We start from the raw sequence: 15,746 nt of genomic DNA, 5'->3' as shown, positions 1-15,746 counted from the left end.
GTGGATGATGATGATGATGATTATGTTGGTGATTGTAGTGGATGATGATGATGATGATTATGTTGGTGATTGTAGTGGATGATGATGATTATGTTGGTGATTGTAGTGGATGATGATGATGATTATGTTGGGGATTGTAGTGGATGATGATGATGATTATGTTGGGGATTGTAGTGGATGATGATGATGATTATGTTGGTGATTGTAGTGGATGATGATGATTATGTTGGTGATTGTAGTGGATGATGATGATGATTATGTTGGTGATTGTAGTGGATGATGATGATGATGATTATGTTGGTGATTGTAGTGGATGATGATGATGATTATGTTGGTGATTGTAGTGGATGATGATGATGATTATGTTGGTGATTGTAGTGGATGATGATTATGTTGGTGATTGTAGTGGATGATGATGATTATGATGATGATTATTATGTTGGTGATTGTAGTGGATGATGATGATGATTATTATGTTGGTGATTGTAGTGGATGATGATGATGATGATTATTATGTTGGTGATTGTAGTGGATGATGATGATTATGTTGGTGATTGTAGTGGATGATGATGATGATGATTATGTTGGTGATTGTAGTGGATGATGATGATTATGTTGGTGATTGTAGTGGATGATGATGATGATGATTATGTTGGTGATTGTAGTGGATGATGATGATGATGATTATGTTGGTGATTGTAGTGGATGATGATGATTATGTTGGTGATTGTAGTGGATGATGATGATGATTATGTTGGGGATTGTAGTGGATGATGATGATGATTATGTTGGGGATTGTAGTGGATGATGATGATGATTATGTTGGTGATTGTAGTGGATGATGATGATGATTATGTTGGTGATTGTAGTGGATGATGATGATGATTATGTTGGTGATTGTAGTGGATGATGATGATGATGATTATGTTGGTGATTGTAGTGGATGATGATGATGATTATGTTGGTGATTGTAGTGGATGATGATGATGATTATGTTGGTGATTGTAGTGGATGATGATTATGTTGGTGATTGTAGTGGATGATGATGATTATGATGATGATTATTATGTTGGTGATTGTAGTGGATGATGATGATGATTATTATGTTGGTGATTGTAGTGGATGATGATGATGATGATTATTATGTTGGTGATTGTAGTGGATGATGATGATGATTATTATGTTGGTGATTGTAGTGGATGATGATGATGATTATTATGTTGGTGATTGTAGTGGATGATGATGATGATTATGTTGGTGATTGTAGTGGATGATAATGATGATGATTATGTTGTGATTGTAGTGGATGATGATGATTATGATGATGATTATTATGTTGGTGATTGTAGTGGATGAGGATTATGATGGTGATTGTAGTGGAGGATGATAATGATTATGTTGGTGATTGTAGTGGATGATGATGATTATGTTGGTGATTGTAGTGGATGATGATGATTATGATGATGATTATTATGTTGGTGATTGTAGTGGATGAGGATTATGTTGGTGATTGTAGTGGATGATGATGATTATGATGGTGATTATGATGGAGGATGATGATACTCACCACAAAATCTCCACGGGGGTCAGGGGGGGCTTCGCTGTGTCAGGAGGCCTGTGGAGAATCACACATGGTACACGTCAGCCTAGACCACAGGGGGCGCACTGGAGTGGTCACTGACTGCTGATTGGGGGGTGAGGGTTATGTATAACACATAGAGATGGCGATAGAGAGGGCAGAGAGAACACGGGGGTCACGGGTCGAGGGTCTTCTCACCTGTGGGGGCTGCAGCGTCCTCCTCACACCTGCTGCCATCTGGATGACTCGGTCTGGATACGCAGTCTCCTCTCTGTGTAATTCAAGCTGTAAGTGACGGCATTGTGTCTGCGAAACATGAGGAGCCGTCAGAGCAACCCGATCATCCCTGACACCCCCCCCAACATGGCACTGCTCTATCATCCTGCAGGGGGCGCTGTCACTATATGACACTGCTCTATCATCCTGCAGGGGGCGCTGTCACTATATGACACTGCTCTATCATCCTGCAGGGGGCGCTGTCACTATATGACACTGCTCTATCATCCTGCAGGGGGCGCTGTCACTATATGACACTGCTCTATCATCCTGCAGGGGGCGCTGTCACTATATGACACTGCTCTATCATCCTGCAGGGGGCGCTGTCACTATATGACACTGCTCTATCATCCTGCAGGGGGCACTGTCACTATATGACACTGCTCTATCATCCTGCAGGGGGCGCTGTCACTATATGACACTGCTCTATCATCCTGCAGGGGGCGCTGTCACTATATGGCACTGCTCTATCATCCTGCAGGGGGCGCTGTCACTATATGACACTGCTGTATCATCCTGCAGGGGGCGCTGTCACTATATGACACTGCTCTATCATCCTGCAGGGGGCGCTGTCACTATATGACACTGCTCTATCATCCTGCAGGGGGTGCTGTCACTATATGACACTGCTCTATCATCCTGCAGGGGGCGCTGTCACTATATGACACTGCTGTATCATCCTGCAGGGGGCGCTGTCACTATATGACACTGCTCTATCATCCTGCAGGGGGCGCTGTCACTATATGACACTGCTCTATCATCCTGCAGGGGGTGCTGTCACTATATGACACTGCTGTATCATCCTGCAGGGGGCGCTGTCACTATATGACACTGCTCTATCATCCTGCAGGGGGCGCTGTCACTATATGACACTGCTCTATCATCCTGCAGGGGGCGCTGTCACTATATGACACTACTCTATCATCCTGCAGGGGGCGCTGTCACTATATGGCACTGCTCTATCATCCTGCAGGGGGCGCTGTCACTATATGACACTGCTCTATCATCCTGCAGGGGGCGCTGTCACTATATGACACTGCTGTATCATCCTGCAGGGGGCGCTGTCACTATATGGCACTGCTGTATCTTCCTGCAGGGGGCACTGTCACTATATGACACTGCTCTATCATCCTGCAGGGGGCGCTGTCACTATATGACACTGCTCTATCATCCTGCAGGGGCGCTGTCACTATATGACACTGCTCTATCATCCTGCAGGGGGCGCTGTCACTATATGACACTGCTCTATCTTCCTGCAGGGGGCGCTGTCACTATATGACACTGCTCTATCATCCTGCAGGGGGCGCTGTCACTATATGACACTGCTCTATCATCCTGCAGGGGGCGCTGTCACTATATGACACTGCTCTATCATCCTGCAGGGGGCGCTGTCACTATATGGCACTGCTCTATCATCCTGCAGGGGGCGCTGTCACTATATGACAATGCTCTATCATCCTGCAGGGGGCGCTGTCACTATATGACACTGCTGTATCTTCCTGCAGGGGGCGCTGTCACTATATGACACTGCTGTATCATCCTGCAGGGGGCGCTGTCACTATATGACACTGCTCTATCATCCTGCAGGGGGCGCTGTCACTATATGACACTGCTCTATCATCCTGCAGGGGGCGCTGTCACTATATGACACTGCTCTATCATCCTGCAGGGGGCGCTGTCACTATATGGCACTGCTCTATCATCCTGCAGGGGGCGCTGTCACTATATGACAATGCTTTATCATCCTGCAGGGGGCGCTGTCACTATATGACACTGCTGTATCTTCCTGCAGGGGGCGCTGTCACTATATGACACTGCTCTATCATCCTGCAGGGGGCGCTGTCACTATATGACACTGCTCTATCATCCTGCAGGGGGCGCTGTCACTATATGACACTGCTCTATCATCCTGCAGGGGGCGCTGTCACTATATGACACTGCTCTATCATCCTGCAGGGGGCGCTGTCACTATATGACACTGCTCTATCATCCTGCAGGGGGCGCTGTCACTATATGACACTGCTCTATCATCCTGCAGGGGGCGCTGTCACTATATGACACTGCTCTATCATCCTGCAGGGGGCGCTGTCACTATATGACACTGCTCTAACATCCTGCAGGGGCGCTGTCACTATATGACACTGCTCTATCATCCTGCAGGGGGCGCTGTCACTATATGACACTGCTCTATCATCCTGCAGGGGGCGCTGTCACTATATGACACTGCTCTATCATCCTGCAGGGGGCGCTGTCACTATATAACACTGCTCTATCTTCCTGCAGGGGGCGCTGTCACTATATGACACTGCTCTAAGATCCTGCAGGGGGCGCTGTCACTATATGACACTGCTCTATCATCCTGCAGGGGGCGCTGTCACTATATGACACTGCTCTATCATCCTGCAGGGGGCGCTGTCACTATATGACACTGCTCTATCATCCTGCAGGGGGCGCTGTCACTATATGACACTGCTCTATCATCCTGCAGGGGGCGCTGTCACTATATGACACTGCTCTAACATCCTGCAGGGGCGCTGTCACTATATGACACTGCTCTATCATCCTGCAGGGGGCGCTGTCACTATATAACACTGCTCTATCTTCCTGCAGGGGGCGCTGTCACTATATGACACTGCTCTAAGATCCTGCAGGGGGCGCTGTCACTATATGACACTGCTCTATCATCCTGCAGGGGGCGCTGTCACTATATGACACTGCTCTATCATCCTGCAGGGGGCGCTGTCACTATATGACACTGCTGTATCTTCCTGCAGGGGGCGCTGTCACTATATGACACTGCTCTATCATCCTGCAGGGGGCGCTGTCACTATATGACACTGCTCTAACATCCTGCAGGGGCGCTGTCACTATATGACACTGCTCTATCATCCTGCAGGGGGCGCTGTCACTATATGACACTGCTCTATCATCCTGCAGGGGGCGCTGTCACTATATAACACTGCTCTATCATCCTGCAGGGGGCGCTGTCAGTATATGACACTGCTCTATCATCCTGCAGGGGGCGCTGTCACTATATGACACTGCTCTAACATCCTGCAGGGGGCGCTGTCACTATATGACACTGCTCTATCATCCTGCAGGGGGCGCTGTCACTATATGACACTGCTCTATCATCCTGCAGGGGGCGCTGTCACTATATAACACTGCTCTATCATCCTGCAGGGGGCGCTGTCAGTATATGACACTGCTCTATCATCCTGCAGGGGGCGCTGTCACTATATGACACTGCTCTAACATCCTGCAGGGGGCGCTGTCACTATATGACACTGCTCTATCATCCTGCAGGGGGCGCTGTCACTATATGACACTGCTCTATCTTCCTGCAGGGGGCGCTGTCACTATATGACACTGCTCTAACATCCTGCAGGGGGCGCTGTCACTATATGACACTGCTGTATCTTCCTGCAGGGGGCGCTGTCACTATATGACACTGCTCTAACATCCTGCAGGGGGCGCTGTCACTATATGACACTGCTGTATCTTCCTGCAGGGGGCGCTGTCACTATATGACACTGCTCTATCATCCTGCAGGGGGCGCTGTCACTATATGACACTGCTCTAACATCCTGCAGGGGGCGCTGTCACTATATGACACTGCTCTATCATCCTGCAGGGGGCGCTGTCACTATATGACACTGCTGTATCATCCTGCAGGGGGCGCTGTCACTATATGACACTGCTGTATCATCCTGCAGGGGGCGCTGTCACTATATGACACTGCTGTATCATCCTGCAGGGGGCGCTGTCACTATATGACACTGCTCTATTATCCTGCAGGGGGCGCTGTGATCACTCAGAACACACACAGGTAATGGTATGTCGGGGGGGGGGTGATGTTGGGGTATTTGCGCGGTCACGTTCCTCCTCCACCCCTCATATTGACTCTGCCTCTAGGGCTCCAGGTGGATCCAGGTGAGACACGCGCTGCGGCCCCGCCCTTTCCTTGTCTCTCTCCTAAAGTTTGTGCCCCCCGGCTATGAACAGCGTGCCTGACTCCTACCTACAGGAATGTGAAGAGCGAACCAACGCCAGAACAACACCGGCTAAAACCTCCATCATCCTCCCACGTCCAGACAAGACCCGACCTGCAGTCACCGGGACCAGGGGCCACACGTGCCAGACGGCAAACACCCACATGTGACCTGTACAGAGCCGTGTACACAGGAGGGGGAGGGGCTCACACAGACCGTGTATATACCCCACAGAGGAGGGGGAGGGGCTCATACAGACCCTGTATATACCCCACAGAGGAGGGGGAGGGGCTCATACAGACACTGTATATACTAACAGAGGAGGGGGAGGGGCTCACACAGACCCTGTATATACCCCACAGAGGATGGGGAGGGGCTCATACAGACCCTGTATATACCCACAGAGGAGGGGCTCATACAGACCCTGTATATACCCACAGAGGAGGGGCTCATACAGACCCTGTATATACCCCACAGAGGAGGGGGAGGGGCTCAGACCGTGTATATATCCACAGAGGAGGGGCTCATACAGACCGTGTATATACCCCACAGAGGAGGGGGAGGGGCTCATACAGACCGTGTATATACCAACAGAGGAGGGGGAGGGGCTCACACAGACCGTGTATATACCCCACAGAGGAGGGGGAGGGGCTCATACAGACACTGTATATACCAACAGAGGAGGGGGAGGGGCTCACACAGACACTGTATATACCCCACAGAGGAGGGGGAGGGGCTCATACAGACCCTGTATATATCCACAGAGGAGGGGGAGGGGCTCATACAGACCCTGTATATACCCACAGAGGAGGGGCTCATACAGACCGTGTATATACCCCACAGAGGAGGGGGAGGGGCTCAGACCGTGTATATATCCACAGAGGAGGGGCTCATACAGACCGTGTATATACCCCACAGAGGAGGGGGAGGGGCTCATACAGACCGTGTATATACCCCACAGAGGAGGGGGAGGGGCTCATACAGACCGTGTATATACCCCACAGAGGAGGGGGAGGGGCTCATACAGACACTATATACCAACAGAGGAGGGGGAGGGGCTCACACAGACCATGTATATATCCACAGAGGAGGGGGAGGAGCTCATACAGACACTGTATATACCCCACAGAGGAGGGGGAGGGGCTCATACAGACACTATATACCAACAGAGGAGGGGGAGGGGCTCACACAGACCATGTATATACCCCACAGAGGAGGGGGAGGGGCTCATACAGACACTGTATATACCCCACAGAGGAGGGGGAGGGGCTCATACAGACCCTGTATATACCCACAGAGGAGGGGCTCATACAGACCCTGTATATACCCCACAGAGGAGGGGGAGGAGCTCACACAGACACTGTATATACCAACAGAGGAGGGGGAGGAGCTCACACAGACCCTGTATATACCCACAGAGGAGGGGCTCATACAGACCCTGTATATACCCCACAGAGGAGGGGGAGGGGCTCATACAGACACTGTATATACCAACAGAGGAGGGGGAGAAGCTCACACAGACCCTGTATATACCCACAGAGGAGGGGGAGGAGCTCACACAGACCCTGTATATACCCACAGAGGAGGGGCTCATACAGACCCTGTATATACCCCACAGAGGAGGGGGAGGGGCTCATACAGACACTGTATATACCAACAGAGGAGGGGGAGGAGCTCACACAGACCCTGTATATACCCACAGAGGAGGGGCTCATACAGACCCTGTATATACCCCACAGAGGAGGGGGAGGGGCTCATACAGACCCTGTATATACCCACAGAGGAGGGGCTCATACAGACCCTGTATATACCCCACAGAGGAGGGGGAGGAGCTCATACAGACACTGTATATACCAACAGAGGAGGGGGAGGAGCTCACACAGACCCTGTATATACCCACAGAGGAGGGGCTCATACAGACCCTGTATATACCCCACAGAGGAGGGGGAGGAGCTCACACAGACCGTGTATATACCCCACAGAGGAGGGGGAGGGGCTCATACAGACACTGTATATACCCACAGAGGAGGGGGAGGAGCTCACACAGACCCTGTATATACCCACAGAGGAGGGGCTCATACAGACCCTGTATATACCCCACAGAGGAGGGGGAGGCCGCGGATCACATGTCTGGAAAAACTGCGACAACTCAGTCCAAACAAGAGACACAAGCTAAACATATCCGAGGCACAGATAGCGTTACACAACAGCCTGGGAGGGGTATATACAGGGGACCAGGGGCATATACAAGGGTATATATAGTGGGATATACCAGGGGGACAAGGGGGATATACAAAGGGGGAGATATAAAGAGGGGGAGCGGAGATATAGAGGGGAGTATACAGGGGAGGATTATATATACAGGGGGAGCAGATATATAGAGGGGGGATATACAGGGGGAGCAGATATATAGAGGGGGGATATACAGGGGGAGCAGATATATAGAGGGGGGATATACAGGGGGAGCAGATATATAGAGGGGGGATATACAGGGGGAGCAGATATATAGAGGGGGGATATACAGGGGGAGCAGATATATAGAGGGGGGATATACAGGGGGAGCAGATATATAGAGGGGGGATATACAGGGGGAGCAGATATATAGAGGGGGGATATACAGGGGGAGCAGATATATAGAGGGGGGATATACAGGGGGAGCAGATATATAGAGGGGGGATATACAGGGGGAGCAGATATATAGAGGGGGGATATACAGGGGGAGCAGATATATAGAGGGGGGATATACAGGGGGAGCAGATATATAGAGGGGGGATATACAGGGGGAGCAGATATATAGAGGGGGGGATATACAGGGAGAGCAGATATATAGAGGGGGATATACAGGGAGAGCAGATATATATAGAGGGGGGGATATACAGGGGGAGCAGATATATAGAGGGGGGATATACATGGGGAGCAGATATATATAGAGGGGGGATATACAGGGGGAGCAGATATATATAGAGGGGGGATATACAGGGGGAGCAGATATATATAGAGGGGGATATACATGGGGAGCAGATATATATAGAAGGGGGATATACAGGGGGAGCAGATATATATAGAGGAGGGATATACATGGGGAGCAGATATATATAGAGGGGGGATATACATGGGGAGCAGATATATATAGAGGGGGGATATACATGGGGAGCAGATATATATAGAGGGGGATATACATGGGGAGCAGATATATATAGAGGGGGGATATACATGGGGAGCAGATATATATAGAGGGGGGATATACATGGGGAGCAGATATATATAGAGGGGGGATATACATGGGGAGCAGATATATATAGAGGGGGGATATACATGGGGAGCAGATATATATAGAGGGGGGATATACAGGGGGAGCAGATATATATAGAGGGGGGGATATACATGGGGAGCAGATATATATAGAGGGGGGGATATACATGGGGAGCAGATATATATAGAGGGGGGATATACATGGGGAGCAGATATATATAGAGGGGGGATATACATGGGGAGCAGATATATATAGAGGAGGGATATACAGGGGGAGCAGATTTATAGAGGGGGGATATACAGGGGGAGCAGATATATAGAGGGGGTATACAGGGAGAGCAGATATATAGAGGGGGGATATACAGGGGGAGCAGATATATAGAGGGGGTATACAGGGAGAGCAGATATACAGTGGGGATCAAAAGTTTGGCCCCCCCAGGTAACAATTTGTATTTTGCATAAAGAAGCCAAGGAAAGATGGAAAAATCTCCAAAAGGCATCAAATTACAGATTAGACCTTCTTATAATATGTCACCAAAAGTTACATTTTATTTCCATCATTTACACTTTCATAATAACAGAAAACAAAAAAATGGCGTCTGCAAAAGTTTGTGCACCCTGCAGAGTTAATATCTTGTACTCCCCTTTGGCAAGTATCACAGCTTGTAAATGCTTTTTGTAGCAGCCAAGAGTCTTTCAGTTCTTGTTTGAGGTATCTTTGCCCATTCTTCCTTACAAAAGTCTTCCAGTTCTTTGAGATTTCTGGGCGGTCTGTCACGCACTGCTCTTTTAAGGTCTATCCATAGATTTTCAATTCTGTTGAGGTCAGGAGATTGTGAAGGCCATGGCAAAACCTTCCTTTTACGCCTCTTGATGTAATCCCCCTTGGATTTCGAGGTGTGTTTAGGATCATTATCCATTTGTAGAAGCCATCCTCTCTAACTTCAGCTTTTTCACAGATGGCATCACGTTTGCATCCAAAATTTGCTGACATTTTATTGAATCCATTTTTCCTTCTACTCGTGAGATGTTCCCTGTGCCACTGGCTGCAATACAACCCCAAAGTATGATTGATCCACCCCCATGCTTAACAGTTGGACAGAGGTTCTTTTCATTAAATTCTGTTCCCCTTCTTCTCCAAACGTATCTTTGCTCATTCCGGCCAAAAAGTTCAATTTTAACCTGATCGGTCCACAGAACTTGTTTCCAAAATGCATCAGGCTTGTCTATATGTTCATTTGCAAAGTTCAAACGCTGATTTTTGTGGTGAGGACGTAGAAGAGGTTTTCTTCTGATGACTCTTCCATGAAGACCATATTTGTACAAGTATCTCTTTATAGTGGAATAGTGGACCACAACTCCAGTGTCTGCCAGATCTTTCTGGAGGGATTGTGCAGTCAAACGTGGGTTTTGAATTGTTTTTCTCACAATGCTGTGAGCTGTTCTGTCTGATATTTTTCTTGGTCTTCCAGATCTTTCTTTAACGTCCACTGTTCCTGATGACTGCCATTTCTTAATTACATTCCGAACAGAGGATATTGACATCTGAAAACGTTTTGCTATCTTCTTATATCCTTCTCCAGCTTTGTGAGCGTCAACTATTTTCAGCTTCAGATTTCTAGACAACTGCTTAGAAGAACCCGTGGTGCTGATTGTTGGGGCAAGGTCAGATGGGTCTGGGTATTTATGAGATGACATCACGTGGTCTTCCCAGATGATAGAGAACAATCCATGACACTGGCAGGTCTCAGCTGTATAAAGGGGGCAGTGCATGCTATAAACTCTGCAGGGTGCCCAAACTTTTGCAGACGCCATTTTTTTTCCTGTTATTATGAAAGTGTAAATGATGGAAATAAAATGTAACTTTTGGTGATATATTATAAGAAGGTCTAATCTGTAATCTGATGCCTTTTGGAGATTTTTCCATCTTTCCTTGGCTTCTTTATGCAAAATACAAATTTTTACCTGGGGTGTCCAAACTTTTGATCCCCACTGTATATAGAGGGATACTACAGGGAGAGCAGATATATATATATAGGGGATATAGACAGAGGGAGCCTATATACAGAGGGGGATATTAAAATAAGGTAAATACAAGTGAGATGAACAACAACACCCAGCAGATCCACCATGTCATTATTTATACAAACAGTGGGCCAGAGAGCAGAAGAAAATGGCTCCACACTCACTGCAGCATAGGAATGAAGAGGGTAAGTATAAGCCAAGTGCTGCTCTTCTGAGGCCCCGGCCCATCGCCTCTGTCGGCTGCTTTCACACTGCGCAGTTATTTCTGCAGCTCTGATGCCAAATCGGGTGCGGATCCCAATGAACGGATCTTATATAGAACAAACTGGACTCAAGGTTATTTCTTCTTTTTGGATTAATTCCATGGCAAGATCCGATTGGAGAATGAGTAGAAGCAGCATCTAATTCATTGTGATCCACAACAAAAACTGCACAGTGTAAGAGCAGCCTTAGGGTGCACGCACACCACGTTTTTGCTATACAGTTCCCGTATATGGATTAAAGTTAAAAACCGTAAGGAACCGTATACAGTGACTTAACATTGTAAACCGTATGTCAAACACATCATTTGGTTTAGTCCGTTTTGCGTCTTATACAGTTTTGTCCGTTTCTTTTTTACCCAAAACCGTAGACTACCACGTTTTTTGGTCCGGGTGAAAAACCGTATAAGTTTTTTTTTTTTTTTTTTTACATGGGAGTCACTGGGAACCATACAGAACTTTATGTGCGTACGCTTCCATCTGGTTTGCACTATACGGTTTTTTACTTTGCACTGCTTTGTTTTCTTGGAATTTCAATCAAACAAGTGAAGCTTTATTCAAATTGGAGTGAACGTATACGATTTTTGTAAAAAAAAAAAAAAAACTGATGCAACCGGACATCCTATTTCAAATCGTATACAGATTGAAATTTGTACAAACGTTTTGATGCAGTTTAGTCCGGTTTTGAGGAATCCGTTTTTCCATCAAAAACCTGATACGGGAACTGTATTGCAAAAAATGTGTTGTGCATGCACCCCAATGGGTACTCCGGTGGAGAAAAAATTATATCAACTGATGCCAGAAATGTAAACAGATTTGTATATTACTTCTATATGAAAATCTTAATCCTTCCAGTACTTATTAGCTGCAGTATTCTCCACAGGAAGTTGTGTAGTTCTTTCCAGACTGACCACATTGCTCTCTCTTCCCATGTCAGGAACTGTCCAGAGCAAGAGCAAATCCCCATAGCAAACCTATACTGCTCTCGACAGTTCCTGACATGGGAAGAGAGAGCACTGCGGTCAGTCTGGAAAGAACTACACAACTTCCTGGAACTCACAGCAGCTGATAAGTACTGGAAGGATTAAGATTTTTATATCAAAGTAATTTACAAATCTGTAAATTGAGTTCCGAATGCTGTGTGAGGGCTTCCATGTTCACGCCCTCCCCCTCGTCACGGCCACGCCCCCTCAGTAAAAGTCTATGGGAAGGGGGCGCGACTGCTGTCAAGCCCCCTTCCATAGACTTGCATTGAGGGGGCAGGACGTGACGTCACATGACAGGGCGTGACGTCACGAGGGGGCTGGCGTGAACACGGAAGCCTGCACACAGCGTTCGGAACTCAAAGTTCCGGACGCTAGGTAGCGGAGTAACCCTTTAAAGGAAATGTTCTGGCAATTTGCTGAAGCCTTCAGGTGTTTGTGATCCTACAGAGGAAATTGTTTCCGCCCCATTGGTGACAGTCCGCAGAGGCGAGACCGAGCAATGGTCAGAGGAACTGCAGATACCCAGAACAACTACATCAACACACCTCCATCTCATACCCCCTCCATCACCACACCTCCATCTCATACCCCCCCATCTCAACCCCTTCATCTCTTTCCCTCCATCACACCTCCATCTCATACCCTCTCCATCACCACACCTCCATCTCATACCCTCTCCATCACCACACCTCCATCTCATACCCTCTCCATCACCACACCTCCATCTCATACCCCCTCCATCACCACACCTCCATCTCATACCCCCTCCATCACCACACCTCCATCTCATACCCCCCCATCTCAACACCTCCATCTCATACCCCCTCCATCACTACACCTCCATCTCATACCCCCTCCATCACCACACCTCCATCTCATACCCCCTCCATCACCACACCTCCATCTCATACCCCCCATCTCAACACCTCCATCTCATACCCCCTCCATCACCACACCTCCATCTCATACCCCCTCCATCACCACACCTCCATCTCATACCCCTCCATCACCACACCTCCATCTCATACCCCTCCATCACCACACCTCCATCTCATACCCCTCCATTGCAACACCTCCATCTCATACCCCCTCCATCACCACACCTCCATCTCATACCCCCTCCATCTCATACCCCCTCCATCACCACCCCTCCATCTCATACCCCCTCCATCACCACCCCTCCATCTCATACCCCCTCCATCACCACACCTCCATCTCATACCCCCTCCATCACCACACCTCCATCTCATACCCCCTCCATCACCACACCTCCATCTCATACCCCCCCATCTCAACACCTCCATCTCATACCCCCTCCATCACCACACCTCCATCTCATACCCCCTCCATCACCACACCTCCATCTCATACCCCCTCCATCACAACACCTCCATCTCATACCCCCTCCATCGCAACACCTCCATCTCACACCCCCTCCATCAACACACCTCCATCTCATACCCCCCCCATCTCAACCCCTTCATCTCTTACCCTCCATCACAACACCTCCATCTCATACCCCCTCCATCACAACACCTCCATCTCTTACCCCCCTCATCACAACACCTCCATCTCATACCCCCTCTATCGATGTAGAAAAAGGTGAATATAGTGCTCACCTTTCACAATTGTGCAATAACGAGGCACAACGCTCAAAGGGCAGAAAATGGAGATCGCATGGATTGCTTCAGGGCTACTGCAGGCTTCCCATGCTACAATGGCGTATAACGATTCAAGACAGAACACAATGGGAGTTTAGGGAAGTAATCCCGTGCTGCCGAACCTCCAGGAAAGGTGAGGAAACTTGTGAAGATTATATTCATTTATTTAAACACATACAACGCGTTTCAAAGCCAGGATGGCTTTTTCATCAGGCATGTCATACATAGAACAAATATCAGTATTTATAGGAAAAAGGGAAAAAAGGGGAAGGTGGATATGCAAAATAGACCAAAACGGAAATGACGACAGGTATAATGGGAGGAGTATAGTCTGCAAAAGACTATTATTCCAATACATACAAATAAAACCATTTGAGATCCAAGATATTAAATTACAAATGCATAATATTTCAAATAAATACATATCAAGTCACATCAGATTATCTTACAGTCCTCTCAATCATCTCATTAAGCCCTTCCGGATTCAAAGTATTAATTTTAAAAGAAACACAAAGAAAGGCCATTCGAGTCCCCGCCATGGACTAAGGTTATGTGTTGTGACAAGCTGTGTAACATAAATTCATTATAAATATTGTAACAATGTTAATTAACCCCTTAAGGACAATGGACGTACTCCTACGCCCCCGTTTCAGTCCTTAAGGACCGAGGACGTAGGAGTACGTCCTGTCCATTCCCAGCCCCCCGCCGCTAGCTGGAGGGGAGCCGGTGCCCGATGCCTGCTGAAATCGTTCAGCAGGAATCGCGGAATATCGCCCCAAGTCGGCGATGGCCGCAGATCGCTGGACAATTCAGTCCAGCGATCTGCGGCGATTCCGGGGCAATCGGGTCTCCAGTGACAGCCATAGCCAGCAGGGGTGAGGTGGCACTGGTGCCACCTCACGATCGCCCCGATTCGTCGGCCGGTTTACCGGCCGACCAATCAGGGCACCTGCTGCGGGTGTCACTCCCGCAACCCGCTCCGCCCCTCTTCCGGAGGACGTGAGCGGGTGCGGGAAGAAGACCCCGGGAACTGGGGACCCCGATCCCCGGCGTCAATGTTGGGATCGGGGCCCCAGGAGCGGCGGCGAGGGACTGACCTGTGTCCCGGAGCAGCAGTAGGAGGTGAGTGACAGCCTCCTGCTGTTGCTTAGCAACAGCTCCCAGCATGCAAAAAAGGCATGCTGGGAGCTGTAGTTATGCAACAGCAGGAGGCAGACCACCACAACTCCCAGCATTCCCTTATGGGCATGCTGGGACTTATAGTTTTGCAACAGCTGGAGGCACATTTTTTCTATGGAAAAGTGTACCTTCAGCTGTTGTATAACTACAACTCCCAGCTTGCACAATCAGCTAAAGTGCATGCTGGGAGTTGTAGTGGTGCATCTGCTGGTTGCATAACTACAACTCCCAGCATGCCCGTTGGCTGTCGGTGACTGCTGAGAGTTGTAGTTTTGCAACAGCTGAAGGCACTCTGAGTTAAGTAGCAAACCAGTATGCCTCCAGCTGTTGCATAACTACAAGACCCAGCATGCCCTTCCAATGTCCGTACATGATGGGGGTTGTAGCTTTTGCAACAGCTGAAGGCCCACTGGTTGCAAAACACTGAGTTTGTTACCAAACTCGGTGTTTCACAACCAGTGTGCCTCCAGCTGTTGCAAAACTACAACTCCCAGCATGCACTGATAGACCGTACAATGTGAACGTACAGGGTACAC

The 15,746-nt window shown here is 48.6% G+C and overlaps 2 protein-coding genes across 3 annotated transcripts in view; one reads left to right on the top strand and one right to left on the bottom strand.

The window, feature by feature from the left end:
* Window positions 1-15,746, bottom strand: part of TJAP1 (tight junction associated protein 1) — a 69,046-nt gene that overhangs the window by 34,046 nt on the left and 19,254 nt on the right. Inside the window, exons 1-3 of one of the 2 annotated variants that reach the window (XM_056554621.1) lie at window positions 5,877-6,124; window positions 1,778-1,885; window positions 1,568-1,615 (exon numbers count right to left, since the gene is read on the bottom strand). The gene's annotated coding sequence lies outside the window, so the exon portion shown is untranslated. Of the gene's footprint in view, window positions 1-1,567; window positions 1,616-1,777; window positions 1,886-5,876; window positions 6,125-15,746 lie in introns of those variants that run through there. The other variant, XM_056554620.1, reaches the window with a different exon arrangement.
* The window catches only part of LOC130347136 (uncharacterized), a 47,636-nt gene that overhangs the window by 26,277 nt on the left and 5,613 nt on the right, over window positions 1-15,746 (top strand). The gene's annotated exons all lie outside the window — the stretch shown is intronic.

The sequence above is a fragment of the Hyla sarda genome, unplaced genomic scaffold (genome assembly GCF_029499605.1).
Source record: "Hyla sarda isolate aHylSar1 unplaced genomic scaffold, aHylSar1.hap1 scaffold_81, whole genome shotgun sequence".
In the NCBI taxonomy this organism is placed as follows: Eukaryota; Metazoa; Chordata; class Amphibia; order Anura; family Hylidae; genus Hyla; species Hyla sarda.
Note: the sequence above shows the minus strand (reverse complement) of the source record. Positions and strands in the feature narration are given on the sequence as shown.